Genomic DNA, 8,764 nt, shown 5'->3' on the forward strand with positions numbered 1-8,764 from the left:
CACTTGTGCCAACAATGCCTCTTATCCAGTTAAGGGAGTTGGAAAGATTGTGCTTACTGCTATAAATGGTAGTTCTTTCACACCTGCTGATGCATTGTATGTACCTGGAATCAAGAAGAATGTTTTGTCTCTATCTGCACTTGCTAGACTTGTCTTGTAATCAAATTGGTGGATGACAGATGTACAATACATGATCTTAGTTTGGATGATGAAATTGTTGCATCTGGCATCTTATGTCGTGGACTGTATAAGCTCACTTTGTATGACAAGTGTGGGCAGAATTTTGCAAATGATGTTGTGGATTCAAAGGATGTTTTAGATGCAAAACTTTGGCATGCACGTGTTGGACATCTAAAATGTGCCACTTTGCTGCGTTTGCAAAAATTTGATATGGTTGCTTCTTTGCTGCCTCTTGAAGCACATGTCAAACATGTTTGTGAAGGTTGTATTTTGGGTAAGATGCAGCATTCAAGGTTTCCAAAGGATGTCTCAGTTAGGGCCACATGCAAGTTGCAGGTTGTGCATAGTGATGTTTGTGGGCCCATGCAGAGCCGCCAAAGGGGACACAAGTCAACTAGACACGAGCCTCCCAGCCTGCGTGCTCTAAGCTGCAGACCATCGGCCTCTTGGTGAAGTGTCACCTTGAGTGTCCCGGTGGGAAATTACCTTTACTTCCTGACTTTCATTGATGATTACTCCAAGCATGCATGGGTGTATCCACTTAAAGCGAAGTCCGAAGTGTTTATAATCTTTGAATAATTTTTGGCTATGGTAGAAATTGTTCAAAGTGTACTATGGGCACCCTCCATTCAGATTGAGGGGGGGAGTATATGTCTCATGAATTTAATGCATTTTTGGCTAGTCGTGGGATAAAACACCAATGTACAGTGTGGTATACGCCTCAACAAAATGGTATTGTTGAGAGAAAAAACAGGTCACTTACAGAAATGGCACGATGCATGGTCAAAAGTCAAGCTTTGCCACATTTGTTTTGGCTTGAGGCCATCATGTTTGCCACTTAAGTACTTAACAAGTGTCCTACAAAAGCTTTGCACTCTATGACTCCTTATGAAGCATGGCACAATAGAAAGCCTTCTATTGAGCACATGCGCATTTTTGGTTGTTTGGCTTATGCTTTGGTGCCATTGTGCCACAAAAAAAGTGTATCTTGGTCTCATTGGATGTTGTGTTTGTGGAAGATTCTGTTTAGCCCTTGCTATCATGCACTAGAGACAATAAGGTAAGCTCCCATGACATTTATGACACTTTGTTGCCTCTTTTCATTGGTGGAAGTTTGAATGTAAATTCCTATAAGGCAAACGTATAGCCTATGGGGGTTTTTGAACATGTTACAGATCATTCTATTACTGATGCAAATGTACATGATGAGGAAAGGGATGAGAATGAGCAGGCTAGAGATATGCCAAAATGGTTGGTGCATACTTTGTGTGACAATAAATTGGATGCACCTTTGTCTAGTCGTACTCGTTCAGGTTCTCGCCATGCATCTTATGCATTAGATTGTTATGCTTTGGCTGTGTCTAGCTTATGTGATGTTGAGAAACCTCCATCTTTTGATGAAGCACAAATTCAAAAATTGGATGGTTGTTGTGCAATCAAAATATGATTCACTTATAGAAAATGACACACATGGACTTTATGTGATTTTCCTCCTGGTAAAAAGGCCATTGGTACAAAGTGGGTTTAAAAGCTGAAACGCAAGGTGAATGGTGAGATTGACCACTATAAGGCTCGACTTGTTGCAAAGGGTTATGCATAGCAAAAAGACAGATTATGAAGAGACTTTTCCTGTCACTTGTCATATGACTATTGTGATTTTTTGTAGCCCATTTTGGTTGGGATGTACATCAATCACAGACATTGTTAGTGCTTTCTTGAATGGTGACATATTTAACAAAGTTTATGTAACATAGCCTCACACTTTTGTCATTTAAGGGCAGGAAGATAAGTGTAAAAATGTAAGAAAGCTTTGTATGGGTTGAAGCAATCTCCTTGTGCTCGGTATGAGAAGGCTGACACTCATCAGCCCTTTCCCCATCAAGTACATGTGCATCAATAATATGCTAATTTGTGAGATTTTTAGAAACCCCCATAGGCTGTACATTTGCCTCAATGCAGCTTATATTCAAGTCACCATTAAAAAGAGGCAACAAAGTGTCATAAATGTCTTGTGAGCTTACATTACTCTCATTGGTACATAGTAACAAGGGCTAAACAAAATCCTCCATAGATACAACATATCATGAAACCAAGACACTCTTTATTGTAGATTGTACAACATATACCCCTTGCTTTCAAGACTATAACCGACAAAAATGCATTCAAAATCCTGATCATCCAATTTTCAATGTTGCTTTTGTGGTACCAAAGCATAACCTAAGCAACCAAAGATGTGCATGTAATCAATAGATGTATTCTTATCATGCCATGCTTCATAAGGAGTCTTAGACTGCAAGGCTTTGGTGGGCATCTATTAAGTACATATGTAGCACACATGACAACCTCAACTATGGAAAAGCTTGGCTCTTGACCATACATCGTGCCATCTCCGTTAGTGACCTTTTTTTAAATTGCAATACAATTTTTCTAAGGTGTATATGACAATGTACATTGGCGTTTTATCCCATGACTAGCTAGAAATGCATTATACTCAGGAGACGTATACTCCCCCCCTTGATCTGAACGCACGGTGCCCAAAGTACATTAAGAGACATTTTCAGCCATAACCAAAAAATTCTTGAAGCACAGGAACACTTGACTTAGCTTTAAGCGGATACACCCGTGCATGCCTAGAATAATCATCAATTAAAGTCACAAAATATAGGTAGTTACTGAACGATGGAGTTTGCATAGGCAACTAACAAGTTGTAACCTGCATATAGCACTTATTGAACCATCCTTTGGAAACTTTGAACAGTGCATCTTACCCAAAGTACATTCTTCACAAACTTTGAACACTGCATCTTACCCAAAATACAACCTTCACAAGCATGCTTAGAAGGTGCTTCAAGAGGTGGCAAAGAAGTAGCACCTTATTAGATTTTTGCAAACGCAGCAAAATGGCAAAATTGAGATGCTGAAAACATGAGTACCAAAGTTTTTCATCTAAAACAACCTTTGAATTCACAATTGCATTTGCAAAATTTTTCCCACACTTGTCATACAAAGTCAGCGTAAATAGCCCACGGCTCAAAATGCCAAATACAACAATTTCATCACCAAAACTAAGATCATGAATTGTACATCTATCATCCACAAATTTGACAACACCACCAAGTCTTGCAAGTGCAGATATAGGAAAGAGACTCTTTTTGGTCCCTAGTACATAAAGTGCCTCAACATTGTAAAAGAACTACCATTTTCAGCAGTTAGCACAATCTTTTCAACTTCCTTGATCGGATAAGAGGCATTGTTGGCACAACTGATTGTATTTTTATGAGGGCAACCTTGAGAGAAAGAAATAATTCATGATGCAAAGTAATGTGCTTTGTAGCACTCCTATCGAAGTATCAAACATGTGACTCTGTAGTAGCAATCGACATACATACATCATGTACAAAAGGATCATAATTCCACTGCATCGAATGTCCATTCTACATTTAAATCTCCATTTGAGGAAGATTTTGGAATAGTTGCACTGGTGGATGATATAGCCTCTTTCTTCTTGGATTCTTTTACCTTCAACTTAGGACATAGCCTTGCAATAATGGCAATGCATCTTGTTCTTGCCTTTTTCACCAGAAACCTCAGACAAGTTACTACCAACAAAAGCTCTAGACACATGTGATTTGCTACTCATAGAAGAACCACGAGAAGTCGTTGTATTGTTGTTACCACCTCCTCTTTGAGCAACAACAAAAGCCTATTCAATTGCATGATGTTTAGCGTTCTTCTTTCTTGAGAGAAACTTGTTAATAGCAATGTGCATACTGCCCACCTCTTCATGGATTGCCCAACTATCAAAGGCCTCGCAGGAAAAATATGCAAGTGGGTCCAAAGAACATGGAAAATTGGTTTTTTCAAGATTGATCTATTCCTTGGAGGGAATAATTCAAGTATTCCTACCCTCCTCATCAATACTCAAATCGCCAGGTACTTCTTCTTACATAATGTATGGCAGACAAGGAACCGCCGTGTGTTTGAAGGAGGTTTTGAGGTGGCAAGCTTTGCATAAATTATACAAGAAACCAAAGTGCTAATATGGACGCTCGGGTGCAAGCAACACTCGAAGGATTGGTCTAGGACTACTTGTGCCTTGTTGTCAGCAGATGGCATGCCTAGGACGCGGGAAAATCTTGGCCATCGGTAATTAAAAGATCTCAAAAGAACATGATAATGGACCTTGTGTATCAAGGATAAGGGGGCAGGTTGGTAGGGGTGGCTACCCTAATAGCCGATGTAATTATTCACTCACAATTGTGAGTTTTACTATTAAAAAAAAAAAAGGTTGATATCTTGAGGATTTCATTTGGTCACAAATCTCAAAGTACTAGCAAAAGTTTGGTAAGAGTTTAGCAATGCATCTAAAACAATTTGTGCAAGTGAACTATAAAAAATGACCACTGCATAAATGCGTTGCTCATTGATATCCTTGATACTAGCAAGAAAAATTTCCATGTCATCTTCCTACTTTATAATCTTAGACTCCAAATCTTTACAAAGCAATGCAATTATTGCCTCATTGCGTCTTGCATAACGACCTACTAGAGCATCCCAAGCCTGTTTTCGTTGATTTTGCCAAGCGATTGTGAGGAGTAATAATGTGGTTCATAGATAATACAATCAATGCATGATTTTGTACATTGCTAACATCCCAACAAGATTGCTTTGATGTAGGCAAAACAACTCTAGCAACAACAACAAAACTGCTAGAACTTGTAACATCCTTAACAAAGCTTGTATCCACAGAAGGTGGACGTACATCAATGCCTGGCACAAAATTCCAAAATCCCTTTAAAACAAGGGTATGCATCATCATGTAAGCCCACAATGGGTAATTATCCCCATGAAATTTATCTACAGCAGCAAACATTTTGAAAACATTTGTGTTGTTGTCAGTCATGGTGAGTGATTACACTTAATGTAAAACCTGCCCCAAAAGAGAAAAAATGAAGTAGGACTAGCATGTGATACATAGCACAACCCAAAGAGGACTGTAAAGAACTTGTTTTGTAGAAAATTATATCTAAAGAAATTTTGCATAGAAGGACAAAATTGCATGCGTTTTACTACCTATAGTGGAAACAAGGGCTGAAATGGACCCAAATGAAATCTGAGTATACCAAGATGTTCAAATTAGTAGTCAATCTACTGATGCTTTGCCAAATCTCACAAAAATTTGAGAACGTGAGTGAAGGGGTGCTGGTAATAGTACCAAGAGGACATGACCTGTTCTTTGATACCAATTGTTGGAACATGTGCTTAATGCAAAACACATGTATGACTTCCATACTCAATTTAAGAGGTTTGATATGAACTTGGAGGTCAAGACCTTGTCTTTGTTTCAAAACTTGGCACGTAGAAGCATCAACATCTAAGGCAAGAGATTTTATTTCCATCTTTTCAAGAACTGCGATCAACCCCCGAGACTGTGGCCTAGATCTATAATTTTAAACAAAGAAGGGGGAAAGTAGAACCATTAAACACTACACTACAAGAATGACAAAATACATCATTGGGTGCCCTAAAAGGAATTTTTTGGAGCAAGCCAAATGAGTATCAATGCTCTTTAAGGTATAATGAAGAAAGTTGACCTCTATAGATGAGGTATAAGACCTAAAATGTGTGTCCATGATGCAATATTTTGCCATGTGAGAAAGTGACCCATATGGAATGATGCATAAGACCTAAAATGTGTGTATCATTCATGATGAGATATTGTGACATCTATGATGATGAACCTAGGTATTGTGGTATCTAGGGCAATGAAAAGAGTGAATAGGGTACTTCTACTATGCCAGCTAAATTTGGGCAATTGGTGAATTTGAAACCAATGGATAAGTAGAAAAGGAAGTTACCAAAAGAGTTTGCATCTTCTTAGATCACTTTGAAGACCAAAGCAATTAAGAATAGCTCAACAAGTGCCAAATGCAAAAGTAGCTAATGTGTATCAATCCCAGATGAAGTTGTGTGCATTTGAGGTTAAGTGGACTAAAATGACATTTGTTAGTGCTATTCCTAGCTAAGGTATGTTGAAAATTCTTGGTATATGCCAATGAAAAAACCAAGCTCAACCTACACAGAGATAGCAAACAAACATGGCTCCACCATCAAGAGTACCTATGGGATCTCCCTTGTCATCAAATCTTGATTTAACATGCATTTGAATGAGGAAGAAGATAATTTCTTGGTACCAATATCCCCTTATTATGATAGAGTTATAGTGGAGCATGTAGGGATAATTGATTTTCATTTATACCTAGCCAAATTACCATAATTCTAAGCACCTTATCTTACATTTTACAAGGGGAATGCAATGGACAAAGCTCCCAAGAAGAAAGAATAAACCCTAAGATTGTCATAATTGTGGAGCTCATGATCAACTTGAAAATGGATGTCTAGAACATGACTAACCAATATTTGATAGGTTATTGCAAGGAGTGCAACATCATACATATTGTACCAAAATTTTCAAAGCACCTTAAAAAGAAAGCGAAGGCTCCTTTGCAACCAGTGGGTGTATTCGAATCTTGTAAAGCATTTCAAGGTGACCATAATTCTCAAACCACCCTAGCAAGAAAGAGAAGGCAGGATCCTTTGCAACCACTAGTGGAAGAATTCCCATCTTGTAAAGCATTTGAAGGTGAGCCAATAGTGCCCTCAAATGTAATAAAAAAGAAAATGATGAAGTTGAAGGAAGAAAAAACAAGTGTGAATCAATGCTATTTCCATCAAATAATTCAAAGAATATAGATTGAATCCAATAATCAAAGTCAAGATTGGCAACAATCTCAAGTAGAAATCACCGCTCTACTTGACACAAGAGCCCAAGGAAATGTCATTTCCCTCAGCTTGGTTATGCATCTTGGTCAAGACGCAGAGCTTCAAATGACATCACACAAGATGTAGAGCTATACTAACCACCAGATCAAGGCATTAGGGTTGGTAACCTTATGTGTTCAGATCAATCAATATGTCTACCCACACATATTTTATGTGGTAGAAGATCATCAAAACCCACACAAATTATTGCTAGGATAGCCATGGTAAAGGATGTACAATGTTCAGATAGATTGGAAGTATAATTTGGTACAAATTGAGATTGAAACAGAGAGTCAAACAGTTCCATTGACCAAAGTCACAAAAATAGAGCCCGCAATGGAGAAGACTAATGAGAAGGGCAAAAAACCCTTGCCTACAGGAACCATGAAGCAAGAAACAAAAATACTAGAGACCAGATTAGAGCAAATGCCAAAAGTGCCACCAACAGTCGAAGCTAAGGGAAAGATATGTACAAGAATAGGAAAAGAAGATCTTGAAGAGCTAGACATCAAAAGTAGTAGAAGAAGAAAAGAAAAATACATGCACAATAGTTGAAGGAGGCTAAGGGAGAGTTTCTAACCTTACATCACCTACCACAAAAGAGTTCTCTTTAGACTTTTTTGGGTCATTTTAGATAAATGAAATCTTTGAGCCAATTAATACTACTCTAGAAGGTCATCGAGCTAGATCCATGTGGGTCAGACTTTATGCAAGCAGCCAACTTGGCGCCTTCATTGAAAATGGTAGGAGTGGGATTAGGATAAACCCTCTTACCATATTTTGGTTCGTACTGATTAGAGAAAATTTTATTTGTATTTCTCCACAAAATCACTATTATAGATGACAGATATCACTGTTAAAAATCTCCCTATCAAACATCCTGAAATTGCTCCTATTTTATTGGTATTTTTCATCAAACTTCTAGGTGGTCATTATAGAGTCCTCCAACTTGTGTAGCCGATGATGTAGAGGTAAATGACCATCCAAAATGATGTCAAAGAATAATTCTAAGAAAGCATGCCACCACATGACCATGCCATCATGCTTGACTCTTTTTGTCTATATATTGAAGAAGATATGTTGGACTTGAAACTTTAAAACCTTCACTCAAGTTCATAAGCATCTCTAATGAGAAAAACTAAAGTCTAAGAAAACCTAAAACGAAACAAGAATTGAAGAAATCCAAAGACATCCATTGGTGAAGTTGAAGACTTTGTAGAAACACCTTCCCTTATTCACAAACCTTGCATAAGGAGCCTTCCCTTAACTCCTTCCCTTAAGGGAAGATCCATCATGCAAAGTGTTGATCTATGCTTGAAGAAAATCTCATTCCCTAAAAATATCAACACCATTCTCCTTAGTGTTGCAATGATGGAAGACTATGTCTCCACTTTACACCTTCTTTCTTATGACGTGCTCTCTAACTTCAATATGCTTTCCAACAATGGAGATAAGGTCTCCTACTCCACCACACATGCATTGCATTGCATAGAGTACCACACCACCACCCCACAAGTGGTGTCAGAGCATGATTCTGGTACCCCATCCTACTCACGTGCGCATCACCCTTAGGTGGATCAAGGTTTGGATGCCTTAGTGTAGGCAATTTAGTAAAGATTTGCACTCCCATAATCTATGTGTGTAAAGCTCCATAAAATCTCTGAAAAGCTTTGGGAAAGGTAAGCAAGTGAGAATCAAAAAGTCTAAACAAGGTCGATTGTAGTGAGCCTTTTTTGGAGAGCTTTACAAGTAGTAGCACAAC

Source organism: Adiantum capillus-veneris, chromosome 3, assembly GCF_014529385.1.
Source record: "Adiantum capillus-veneris isolate H3 chromosome 3, ASM1452938v2, whole genome shotgun sequence".
NCBI lineage: Eukaryota > Viridiplantae > Streptophyta > Polypodiopsida > Polypodiales > Pteridaceae > Adiantum > Adiantum capillus-veneris.